The sequence below is a fragment of the Daphnia carinata genome, chromosome 6 (assembly GCF_022539665.2).
Source record: "Daphnia carinata strain CSIRO-1 chromosome 6, CSIRO_AGI_Dcar_HiC_V3, whole genome shotgun sequence".
Lineage (NCBI taxonomy): Eukaryota > Metazoa > Arthropoda > Branchiopoda > Diplostraca > Daphniidae > Daphnia > Daphnia carinata.
Genome location: NC_081336.1, coordinates 9,869,408 through 9,883,277, shown reverse-complemented (window position 1 = coordinate 9,883,277; position 13,870 = coordinate 9,869,408). Strand labels below are relative to the sequence as shown.

The 13,870-nt window shown below is 38.8% G+C and overlaps 2 long non-coding RNA genes across 2 annotated transcripts; one reads left to right on the top strand and one right to left on the bottom strand.

Moving 5' to 3' along the window:
• Window positions 1–696: 696 nt before the first annotated feature.
• Window positions 697–2,591, top strand: LOC130694185 (uncharacterized). The gene is made up of 5 exons (XR_009001958.1): window positions 697–752; window positions 878–925; window positions 982–1,102; window positions 1,174–1,515; window positions 2,256–2,591. It is a non-coding gene; the product is annotated as an uncharacterized LOC130694185 (long non-coding RNA).
• Window positions 2,592–7,264: 4,673 nt separating this feature from the next.
• Window positions 7,265–9,695, bottom strand: LOC132088093 (uncharacterized). The gene is made up of 2 exons (XR_009421311.1): window positions 9,336–9,695; window positions 7,265–7,485 (listed from the first exon to the last, which is right to left on the bottom strand). It is a non-coding gene; the product is annotated as an uncharacterized LOC132088093 (long non-coding RNA).
• Window positions 9,696–13,870: the final 4,175 nt, after the last annotated feature.

Below are 13,870 nucleotides of genomic sequence, written 5' to 3'. Positions count from 1 at the left end.
AAAAAAAACAAATGAGTTCTTAGTCTAAGCAATATATTTGATATCAATCCTATGTCTTGATTTTATTATTGTTTACAGAATTGCTGGCAGGTTACATCAGCCATTTTTTTATTTTTTATCATAAGCCTTATTCTATCTTTGTGTTGTGCTTGTTGTATCATAACCCATGCCAAAGTGTATGGATCATGAGAAGTTGCTCACATTTCTTCTGTGAAACAAAAAATTATATTACTCCATATCAAATTTGTCGTGGACGGAAAATATGAACTCTAGCATGAAATACATTTACAAGTTGAAAATAAAAGATAGACATATTTTTGAGATACGGGTTTATTTTTTTTTTTCACGATTATGGGCTGCGTTACCCGTGGCGTTCGTAGCGGGACTTTCTTGAACCATCCTGGTGTAGATATTTCGGGGTTATTTTTTCACGATCATGGGCTACGGGGATAGAGTCTTTTGGGCTAGTTGGCAAAAGGACTCTAGGGTTTCCGACACAAGGACTTCTGCACCTCGACAATTGGACATCTGGATCCGACGTTAGGAAATCTGTCCACCGACGTTTGGACTACTGGTCCCCGACGTTTGGGCGCAACAATATATTGTTGCTGAACCCAACGAGCGCTACGCTTTCCGACAAGAGGACTCCCGTGCAATCGACATTAGGACTTTTTTTTTTTTTTTACTTGATGTTTGGGACTGCAAACGTCAAACGGACTCCCGATCTAGCGACAAATGGACTTTCAAAACAGGTACACAATCTTTTTTTTTTTTTTACCTATACCATTGCCAAGTAGGTAGGGTATTTAATTAATGTAATTACTATAAGATGTTTTCTATATGTATCAGCTTATGAATTTTAATATTTGTATTATAGAAAAAAAGTATGAATAAAACTATAAGAGTTTATGTGCTGATGCCAGAGGTAAACCTATCAAGTTTTTATTTATTTAAATTTACTAATCCTTTCTATTATTCAAGGCATTAAGATATGGTGTAGCAATAGAAACCATGCCTAGGTAAATTCTGGAACAAACAGAGTTGTGTGGTGTTCAATAAACTCAAATTGACCAACAACCGCAAGCCTTCCCAACGTGACCAAGTACACCCTTTAAACTGTTTACGTTGCACATGTCTATAAAAACAGTCATTAATGAACGGAATTTACTTCAGATACCTTTGCATTCAATGCATCGTTACCAGCCAAAATTATATGTTCAACCTATTCCAAATGATTGCAGAGAAGCCTTCAACAATTGTAACGACTGGTGGAGGACGTTCTGCCGAAGACGAAGCTCAGCCATATCGCTCACCTTTCCTGAAACTCAATTCATCACCGTTACTGCCTACCAAAATCGACAGATAGACGCATTCAATTATAGATGTTGCTCGTTTGATCAACTCATAAATTCAAACTGAAAAATTAACGTATGCATTTCGATACCAGATCACTAGACTGAAAATTGCTAGCAATCCCTTCGCCAAAGGTTTTCGCGAATCGAGTCGTGAACCAAGGTAAGACAAAGTTTTATTCCTCGTTAGTTAGCGGGATTCTTAGATGTAGTTTTAGCAACGTAAGATGCATCGTAATGTTGTTGATTAAGGGCAGTCTATTTTTGCTGACGTAAACAAAGATTTATTGCACACGCAAGACACGTCAACGTCTGATAGGCCACGCAATATTGTGGCTTGCTAATCAAAGGAATATCATTGCGACTAATCACACGACAGTTGTGAAAGCTTACCGGGCAAAATCATAAGCTGACTGTGCGAGCCACGAGCAAAAAGCGGCATTGTTTGGCGGTGGAAGACACAGCAACCGAAAGAAGATCGGCACACTCTTAGCTTACCGTTGTTGCTTCCTCAAAAGCAGTCGGTTGATTTAACGTGATTGAGGAGCAAACAGATATTGCAACAGGGATAGAAAATGTTACGGTAGGATGCACATCAAAGGCGCAAAGTTAGGCTAGACTGGCGCCATCGAGAACTAACTCAAACTGTCTAGGAGCGATAACAGCACGTGTGACTATGTAAACACGATGCTACCTAAAGCCTTGTCTTGCAAGTCGCTCGGCGACTGCTGCCGTATTTAGAACCATATGAGGGGTAAACCCATTTCTTATGACGCTACTGGATTTTATTTTTTAACAAACACACCAAACGAGTGTGTATGTAAATGATGGAAGCCGTTAAGCATCTTCAAAAGTGATTATCGGAGTTGTACTAAGTCCTTCTCTTGTGTTAAACATGGATAGGAATTCTGATGCCAAAGAGGACGACGACGCACAACGTGATAATAAGAAAATACGCATTTCATCGAGCAGCAAAGACAACAACACGAGCAATTTTCCTCTTACAAATATGAATTCATGGCATCCGTTTGACTATCGCGCCGTTCACCAGCCGATATACCATTGGTGGATTCAACAGTACTCCATTTTACATCCTTTCATACCCATAGTTCCATCACTGCCTCATGGACAAACGGAAGAGGCCTTACAACATTGTTTTTTCTCTGACTCAACATTTGTTTAAACCGTTTCCGTTGTATTTATGGTGATTCAAATAAAAATACGTTAGCAGGCCTTCAACATTGAGTTAGGCTGTCATAATTGAGGTACCTCCTACGCTAATTGAAAACGATGGTTATATTGAAAGCATAGCTCTAATGCAGGTGTTTCTAGAAAAGAAATCTCAAGCTGCTGCATATTTGCAAAGGTGATTTGTGTGATAGAAAAGCTGGTCTGTTTTCACAACTATTACCAATCGACACCGACAAAGAAAATACCTTTTGTCGGTGCTTCCTATCTGTGTACGTAATCAGCAAAACTATCGTCTGTACAAGTCGGTCACTTCAAAGAATATTGTGTACTGCACAAAGCTTGAAGCTAAAGCGGCTTTGAGAGGCAAATCGGTACGCGTTAAAGTAGACGGCACCTGTCCATTGAAGTTCACACGTTCGTCTAATATAATACTTACAATAACATTATAAGGCATGGTTTCTATTGCTACACCATATCTTAATGCCTTGAATAATAGAAAGGATTAGTAAATTTAAATAAATAAAAACTAGATAGGTTTACCTCTGGCATCAGCACATAAACTCTTATAGTTTTATTCATACTTTTTTTCTATAATACAAATATTAAAATTCATAAGCTGATACATATAGAAAACATCTTATAGTAATTACATTAATTAAATACCCTACCTACTTGGCAATGGTATAGGTAAAAGAAAAAAAAGATTGTGTACCTGTTTTGAAAGTCCATTTGTCGCTAGATCGGGAGTCCGTTTGACGTTTGCAGTCCCAAACATCAAGTAAAAAAAAAAAAAAAAGTCCTAATGTCGATTGCACGGGAGTCCTCTTGTCGGAAAGCGTAGCGCTCGTTGGGTTCAGCAACAATATATTGTTGCGCCCAAACGTCGGGGACCAGTAGTCCAAACGTCGGTGGACAGATGTCCTAACGTCGGATCCAGATGTCCAAGTGTAGGAAACCTGGAACCAAAAGTCGGAAACCCTGGAGTCCTTTTTGTAACTCGCCCAAAAGAGTACATGCCTGGGCTACGTTACCCGTGGCGTTCGTAGCGGGATTTTTTGGAATCATCCTAAACGCATATTACCCTTACGCATTAGTCATAACGTGATACTAAAATCGATTCCACTACAGTCACAAGAAACAGGTTATATGAAACAGGTTCTGTTTAGTATTCCGAAAGTTTTGGGTTTTAAGCCTCAAGAAGGGAAAGCATGAGTCACATTTTTTACGTAACGCGTTTGCTAGTAAATTCAAGGTAATTTTTTTACACCTGTCCAAAAGTGTTCTGCACGGTAATAAATGTTCTGAATATTTTCGAGACATCTAGCGGCGAAATAACAAATTCATTTTCATGGCGTTCACAGCTGCTCTATCAGCTGTTCTGTCAGCCGTTTCATTTCGTTTGGCGTTGGATTTAAGGATGGGTGCTAAAATGGACGTCTTCCTTCTTGAAAATTTCACCACCGATATCGTGCTTAAATCTGGGTCTTGTAAATGAGTTCCAAGGAAACTTGTGAAAGGTATTATGGCAAATATTTACATCAAGTGTTACGGCACCATTCATTAAAAATTATCTAGAGAAAGAGGATGAGCAGGGCTCGACTTTACCACGTTTGTCATCTCCGTTGGCAAATACGCCCACCTTTGTACCAAAGGTGCTTAACAATCTAAATCTTCTAGAGACTAACAGGTTCAACTCAATTCCATCAGATGATGTTACAATTTATCGTTAACAGTTTTAGTTATGAATTATTTCTAGATCTTAGGGATGTACCTGGTGTGCTGCATGGGCTGCAGAGTTGGTCCGTTGCAGAAAGGAATGCTGCGAATGTTCCTATTTTAGTGTAAATAAAAGATTTTCAGTTCAACATGATTTTGGTCTTCTCATTGTTCGTGACTAACCTGTCAAATGTGTCACATTGTGAAGGACACTGAAAATGTAGGTTTAAAAAACTTTTTTTTCAATTGTGTATTGAAGATTCTGACTCCTTTTTTTAATCTGACGTTGAACAGGTGGGGAGAAAGATTTATGCTGACTTCTGATTTTGAATAACTCTTTGATAGCTGGTTTGTTAAGTGTTATAGGTGGTGGCCATATATTTCAAGTTTTTGATAATTTCTATAGTTAAATAAAATACACAGAAAAAAGTAAATTGAAATAAATTGTTTTATTGTCCCTCCTCCACCCAACAATTCCACCACTATTTTACATACATAACAATATACAAATATATACATACATACAAATACACATACATTACATACATACACTTAACTAAGTTAACCATTGGCTGCCAGGCCATGCAACCTTTAGTTGCGTAAACTACAGTAACTACGCGTGGCGTCATAAGGATCGCCACCAACTGGGACCTTGTCCGAAGACAAAGTCCGGGCTGGCACAGTGATAGAAACCTTTCCGGGAATGCACACCCCAGGTAAACTATCACTGTACCGACAAAGAGAGGCCCTGCTGGTGCATTGCCTACGATGCGCCTAAAGACACAAGGCCTTGTGCCTTTAGGCGCATTGGCGACTGTCCCACCCCATGGTATAGAAACCATGAGGCAGAACAGCGCCACGGTTCCCTAAAGCTACAAAAAAAATGGGACACAAGCGGGGTGGCAGCCAATGGTTAACTTAATATTACACATACAATACACTACAAAATAAAATACCAAGATGACGATCCACGATGAACGCCGCCATCGCCGCGGGCTGTCTGCTGAGCTACATCCTTTTTCGGTCGATTTTTCCATGAGGGGCGATGGGGAAGACGGCGGAGAGATGACGGCGAAGGCTTTGATGAGACGATGGCGATGGCGATGGCGAAGGCGAAGACGATGGCGAAGGTGAAGACGATGGCAAAGGCGATGGCGAAGGCGAAGGCGAAGGCGAAGGCGAAGGCGATGGCGATGGCGATGGCGATGGCGAAGGCGATGGCGATGGCGAAGGCGATGTCGAAGGCAAAGACGAAGGCGAAGGTGAAGACGATGGCGAAGACGAAGACGATGGCAAAGGCGAAGGCGAAGGCGATGGCAAAGGCAAAGGCGATGGCGATGGCGATGGCGAAGGCGAAGGCGATGGCGATGGCGATGGCGATGGCGATGGCGAAGGCGATGTCGAAGGCAAAGACGATGGCGAAGGTGAAGACGATGGCAAAGGCGATGGCGAAGGCGAAGGCGATGGCGAAGGCGATGGCGATGGTGAAGACGAAGGCGATGGCGAAGACGAAGACGATGGCGAAGACGATGGCAAAAGCAAAGGCGGCGACGAAACGATGGCAAAGGCGACGGATGAGGCGGCTACCAGGAAAATAGTTTTTATATGCCCTGGGTAACAGATGATGAACAAATCAGATTCGAGAACCACATGATATTTGGTAAAAAAAAAAGAGATCAAAGTACGGTTATCGTTAACTGGCGTGTCAAAATGGCACAAGTTTGAAAACAAAAACTAGCTCAGGTGATTTCCTGAATTAATAGGACCGTAATGATGAAATAGACTTAAGTTAAGGGGTTCTACTTCTTAGACATGGCCTTCCATACTTTAAAAAAACATCGAATGCATAGCAATCTTTTATCTTCAATCTCCTTTCAACATGAGCTGAATCCAAACAGTTGTGTTATAAAACTATGCTGGTTGAATGAAGGTTGAAGGAGTTCAAACAAGGAAATGCCTAGCGCACCCAGAAGTCACAAACATTGAAAACAAAGGTGAAAAAGGTTAATAAAACAGTTAGTTCTCTGGATATACACGAAAAAAGAGAGATATCTTAAACAGTATTGCTCAACTAGTTGGCTTGAGCTTGAAACGATTCAGCCAATACTTTTGAGTCTACTTACAATTCTATTGAGAGGCTCATTGCAAATTAATACTCTTACTTAAAATATACTAATAATGTTTCTGCTATTCTTCAAAAAAGAATTGGAAGACATTTAACCCTAGAATAATCTGAAGATTGCACTTTCCAAAGCACAGTCCCAGCATTGACTTGCTAGCTTTCCATGCTCAAGTTGTCATAGCTTGTTAACATAACAAACATCCACTTTCCAATTCTAATAATAAAGCAAAATTGTGACACCTAAAAAGTAAAATGATCATATGGTACTTACTCGGTACTATAAATACACAAAACCACGGGAAAACTTAAAAAATCAAGGGAGCAAAAAGTTTTGCATGTTGACGTAGTTAATGGCAGACATAGCAGACGACGGTCGCATTCAATTTTCTAGGTTTTAATCCGACACGACAAATGTTTGTTAAAATCTTATAAAATAGGTATTCGGAATATTTCGCCACCCTCATAAGAGTTGATTTTGTATTTGGACTTCCTTGCTTCCTTTTATGCAAATTTTCCGGAAATAATTCGGAAGTAAGGAATAACTTGAGAATATGAACCACACGAAGAAAAGAATCAGACTAGTAGTTCATGTAAATCTGGTACACAGAACGGATGATTTTTACCTAATATCTTGAATTATGATCAGGTATGTGAATTTTTTATTCTTTTCCTAATACATTAGTTCTATCCCAAATTGTGTAAGACCCTGAAAATGTGGTTCTTTCTTTCTTGCAGAGACTTGCTGACAGGCACACAAGTCTGTTTGCCTGGATTTGAATATGACAAAAGATTTGGACAATTTTTTCTTTAACTATTGGCCTAGCAGGAGCGAAATGCTAATAGTGTGTGATACTACACTGAAAACAAGCGATGACAAGCTGTATACAGTCAGCGAGATTAAGTTTATTGCAAGATGTTAAACCTTGTATTAACTATTCTCATATATATATAGGCTTCACATATTTTCTTTAAGGTGCAATTACTGTTTCAGAAGATGCTGGGACTGCATTTCATTACGAAAGTGCAATCCAATGTGGTGACCTGGTCGTTTATTTATGATTCGTGTCGTCTGGCCGTCCATCTTGGCTCCCAGGGATTGGTGTTCTTATCACATACAACCATTAGAGCAATCAAAAGGAAAGAAAAGGTAAATAAATTAATTCAAAAGCAATATTGAATGAGGATACAAAAAACATGACCAACTTCATATAACATAGCCAAATGAAGTTCATTGCACTGGAAGACAAGAAACGGCAAATTGTCGCATTGTTCAGATAAAGCTTATGTAATTCATCCTTTGTATATTTTAATACCAATATTGGTACCAAATTATATTAATACCAAATGTGCTGACTTCTGACTAAAGGCAATATGGATTTTAGAATGGTACCAAAAACTCCCGCTACGAACGCCACGGGTAACGTGCCCCATATTCGTAAAAAAAGACCGTATGTCTAAAAAACAGTCGTTGTTTAAAATGTATTTAAAATTTCTGTAATTTATACTTAGCGTTTTTTAACGTCAATTGGTTAAGCTACATGATAAAAAACCTACGTTATGACTACTGCCTAACGTTAATATCATGCGTTTTCTGTAGTTCCAAAAATCCCGCTACGAACGCATATTCTGTCGCATATTTTGAATTCTTTCATCTTTTACCCCTAGAAAACTCAAATTTCCCGCATTCTTGGCTGTTTTTCTAAGGATACCTAATTTCACTTTCGGAAATACAAAAATATCTGCATGGCTGTAGAGTCTTGCCAATTTATTATTCCTTTAGCCAAGTTGATTGCAACTCATTTAATAATTGCAAAATTCTACGTGATCAAACGTCTTTAAAACGGTAGAAAGTACCAAAGCATAAAAACCAGCTGGTGATTCAATATCGGATTGACAAGCTTCTTTTCTCTAAAGAAAAGTATTTCATTTCACTTCAAGCGTTTAGCAAAACTGTAATGGAACTGATACAGGAGAACAATCAGCGCTGTAAAAAACCTGAGTAAACCCAGAAAAATAATAATAAAGAAAAAAACAATAAGTCGAATGATGAATAAAAACCGCCATTTTTTTTTCGTCATCTAAAGGCCAAATAAGAAACCGCTTTTCTTGATAGCGCTAATTGCGAGCGTTTAACAATTACACTACTAAAATTTAAATAAAATTACACATGAAAACATTACGACCATAACACTTGGCAATTTTGCGGACAATCAAATCTGTTTTTGCCAGCTATGTTGAAATTTGCAAACCTCAAAAAAACAAATAATAAAATTTACAACAACAAAAGATTGAAAAAGGCTGTATAACTATACTGATTTAACCAATTTAAAATTTAATTTTATAAAATTTTAAATCCCAGCCATTTAGTAATTCAATATTTTATTGATTTTTGAAAACCTTCAGATTATATACTCAAACTATTTGCTTACATAAAGCTGATTTCATGATTTCTAACCGAGCAGACGTATACCGAGCAAACGCCACTTTTCACCTTCATAAATTTGCGGAAACGCAAAATCAATCAAGTGAAGTTGGCGAAAAAGAGAAACAATCCTTCAAACGATTCTGCCAAGCCATCATCATGTCTAGCCCATTTCTAACTGAAAGGCAGGGTCAATTCGAGTAATATAATGTCAAGCCTCACTCTATGGCGCCATCGAAGCAGAAATGGCGCCAAAATGGCGAAATCTGGCCAGAAAAAAAGGACTGGAAGGCATGGCCGACCATGAATGGGCGATAAATGACGTAATCAGTGCATCCGTACACTGCATCATTTTCGAGGATCTCTCTTAAATCAATAAAAGAAAAACAAAAAAATAAACAGTTGCAATTTGAAAAAAAAAATCACAGCCAAATAATTGGGAGAGGGAAAGGTCGAAATTCTAGGCCCTTCTGAGATGTCATTGTGCGATGATACATGTAAAATGAAAGCAAAAAAATATCTAAAAACTAACCTGAAAATGGAGCAGAGAACTTCTTCCGCTATGAATTGGATTCAAACGCAGTACATCCATCGAAAAACTGTCTTGTTTCCACTGGACTAATGTCGTGGTTGCAGTCTTCTCGTCGAGGGCGCCAAATGATTCTCCATCAGCTGACCGTCTTGCCCTGGCCGATTTTCATTTTGCACTCTAGTCGGTCATGCACTAAATGAAGCACTACATGAATAAGTTCCAGTCTACAGATTGTTTAACAGCAATGTATCCAGGTGGTCCGCTGCCTCAATTTACACTTGATACAACATCTGATTTGAACACTTCATTGTTCCAGCCGAATGGGGCTGAACCGCCTTACTCGCCACACAAACGTGAGTGGAGCCGACGTGTAACTCTGTGGACGTCTGTTAAAAATTGTGTTGGTGAGCACAATTTAGCGCTTTTTTTTACCCCCACCCTAGCTACTGGACAGCATTGCCAACTCATACTATAAACAAAATAAAAGTTATTCTTAAAAAATGGCAATCGAAATATGAAATGTTAGATTGAATTTCATATTGTGAATGGAATTTGAATTGAATTTTAAAATTTGAGATCAGATTATGCGGCTGATGACTTTTGAAGATAACAAACGTACTTACACATTTGATATAAACACTTAATAGTTGCAGCCAAATGTGGCTGATAACAAAATGCAAACAGAAATTGAAACGAGTAGGAAGCGAAACGTAACACATCCCTCATGGATGTCAGTTAAATTGATAATGATGAAACTAATGACCGCAATTTACCGCTTTCCCCCGCACCCCAGGCCCTCGACAACATTACCAACTCACTATGAATAATGTACAAAAATTACCCTGGAAAACACGGTGATGGCAATATGAAATGTATCTTAATTTCACTTTAGGAATAGAATTTGAGAATTCACTTTAGCTTTGTATTGACATCGACAGCCATTAAAGCGAATCAGATTCAAAAATGCGCAGTTAACATGACCAGGTAATTGCTGCTTTCGATAATTCATCCAGAGGATGCCGGCCGATGTCGGTACCCTAAGGTTAATGTCGCCAAGGGTCTGGACCACAATCTGGCAGGAAGCCTACACCAAAAACCTAAATTTTATGAACAATTAGTAATTGCCTTAAGAAACAAACAGAAGCAGCAATTGTAACAAAGTCAGAAATAACAATAATCACTGTAATTCATATCCCAATGCTCTGATGTTTATATTTTTCATCCTTCGCATATTAAGTAAATGTAGTGTAGTGGAAACGACATACCTGAAGAGTGCCGCACGCTGAACGGATATTGCAGCCACGAAACAAAGATCCTGCCAATAGAAAAGAAATTTTAGTTCTACGCTCTGCACAAGTCTTCGATACAAACAACAAACTTCATCAGAGCTTACTGATTAATTAAAATCATTCAATCATAAACACGGACCAATAAGCAACTCATCACGGTAGTAACAAATGTCGTCAAAACCCAAACAGGGTAAAGACTGCTACATGGTGACACATGCCACCCCACAGGGGAAGCAGTGTAACTATCAGTAGAATATCAATAAAAAGTGGAAAACCGTAATTACCAGAAAAGAATGGTTCCAGGAAGAGCTGCTAAGCATCAACAGCCCAACACAACGGAATAAGCGCCATCCTACAACATGATGCAGGACTGATACACCAAAACAAGGATCTGAGTAAAAAGACAACATTAAATTACAGAATAATAAAGAGAAACGACGCCCAACTGTTCCATCAGTGAAATAAGGGATAATCATAAAAATGTCATACCCGAAAGATGTACCATCAATTGGAACAGATCAGCACCAAAAAGAAAAAAAAAATAATACCTGTGGTGTGAAACCAAACAGTGCGACGGAAGCACCAGACCGAAGTTGAAAACGTATAACCGACATGAAATTACCACAGGAAATTCTGAACATAAACAACAGGGAATCATTAGTTGAGAAAAAAAATATAATTTAGCGAAAGAAGGCAATTGACGTCATTGAAGACAACCAATCAACACTTTCCTTCAGCCTGGGGCGGTAATAAAAATAATCATTCGAACAACAAAACGAGAAGCCAGGGAGAATAATTACCAGGATGGCCACAACAACGACACGCGTCCAGCACGCGAACGCCAAACCCTGCAACAGAGAGCGGAACCCAATCCGAGGGCACTAGAAACCCCACCCTGTAAAAGAAAGCACCAAAACATTAACAGGATAATGAAAAAAATAGTGGAAAATTGTCATCCCCGTATACGGCACAACCTAAAGGCAGAAGTAACCCCGGTTGCTTCCTACGTGGCAATGTAATTTATCCCTTTCAAGAATATGGCACCATTTTTCCCATTGAGTAGGGAGAAAGGCGTGGCGATTGGGAAAAAAGCAAATTAAACAAACATATTTACCTGAATAATATGGCGCCATGCACACACTGCTCGAAACGGAATCAACGAAAATGGACAAACAGCCAAAGAGAACTCAGCTAAGCCTGCAAAAAAGAAAACAATGACAGAATAGCACTAAACACTGGTTAATAAAATTCCTAAAAGTAAGTTCAGTGAGGACAAGAGATTTCATGTTTTTGCTGCAGAGCCGTCGCGTATAACGGATGCATCATAATAAGCTATTATCCTAAAAAGAATGGTAAAATGATGTAGTGAAGATGTATAACTACCTCCATGCCAACATCCCAAGCAGCAACCACCAGATAGCACAATGCAGCTTCACACGAAAGAACGGCAATTTGAAAATAAAAAATCAATCAAAACCAAAGCATAGAACACCTCAAATCTTCATCCCCGAGTAACTTCAGAAATTTAAAGTTACCATTGTTAAACTCAAACTCAAGTCAACCACTTTTTGTTTGAATCATAACTCGTTACTAGCCGATGCAATGCGCTCTGACGACGGAGAATTAAAATGAGGCGCCTGTCGCATACCCTGAATTCCTTCATCTTTTACCTCAGTAAAATTCAAATTTCCCGCTTTCTTGGCTGTACTGCACAGGCTGACTAACTTCACTTTCAAAAATACAACATGTCTGAATGGCCGTTGAGTAATGGTATTGGTATACCTGTATTCAATATACCGGTTCAATGAGCCGCTTTTCTCATGAATAAAAAAAATATTTCGAATAATGAATAAAAACCCCCATTTTTCTTCGCCATCTTAAGGGACGAACAAGAAACCGTTTTTCTTGATAGAGCTAACGGTGAGCGTTTAACAATTCCACTGGTGAAATGAAAGGAAAAAGGTTGTTTACCGATACAGATTTAGCAAATTGACAAAGTGTGTCGTCACATGAACAGCACAGCAATTGAATAATACTAGTAATTAAATAATTTTTAAAAACCCTTCTATTTTATCACTGGCAATGTCTGACCATTTGATTTCAGCCAAATCATCTGTTTGTGTACAGTTGATTTCATGATTTTTTTAATGAGCAGACATCTACCGAGAAATATTGCAACTATTCCTAGCTTCAAAAATTTGGGGAAACAAAAAGCGAAAAATCAACCAAATGATGTCGTCAAGAAAGCGAAAGATTTACAAACGATTCTGCCAAGCAAGCTGATTGAGAAAACAGATTATGTTTCGCCACTTGTAACAAAAATACAGGCCACTTGCATTGTTAGTCAGTTTGAGCTATACAATGTCAACCATACCCCTCACTCTATGGCGCCATCGAAGCAGAAATGGCGCCAAAATGGCGAAATGTGGCCAGAAAAAAAGGACAGGAAGGCAAGGCCGACCAAGGGCGAAAAAAGACGGAATCAGTGCATTCTTACACTGCATCATTTTCAAGGATCTCTCGCAAATCAATAAAAAAAAAAAGATAAACGGATGCAATTTGAAAAAAAATCACAGCCTAATAACTGGGAGATGGGAGGGGTCGAGATTTTAGGCCCTTCTGAGATGCCATTGTGCGATGATACATGCAAAACGAAAGAAAAAGAAATATCTAGAAACTAACCTGGAATACGGGCAGAGACCTTCCTCCGTTAAGAATTGCATTCAAACGCAGCACAGCCATCGATGAACCATCTGGTTTACACTGGCATTCCCTTAAAAATAATTTCAACTCAATAAGTAAAGCAAAGTTGATACACGTATGAAGTAAAATAGTTTACGCAAAAAAGGCCCAGCCCTGGAAATTGAAAGTTTGTGTGCAACGTTGCCGTTCACAATTATACCTGGTAGTATCGATCTCTCGAATCGAAAACTAGAAATTGTCGGATGAGCATAACAACATATCTATTATCGAGATTGGAGGTAGCCTACTGCATTTGTATCATTTCACGAAGAGAAACTGAATTGTCGTTTTACCGAGTCGCAATAATTATAAAATATAAGTATAATGATATAAGTACTAAAACAAAAATGTTTCGACTCTGCAGATTCGAACTCTTACGATTGTCATTTTCCTTCCCAACGGCGAGGGGGAAAAGAAAAAAACGGGATAGAAAAAAAAGCCAGGGTAAACTAGGCAGCGGCCATCATGAATTCTTCATCTCCGTTCCCTCAGTTTGGTTGCGCT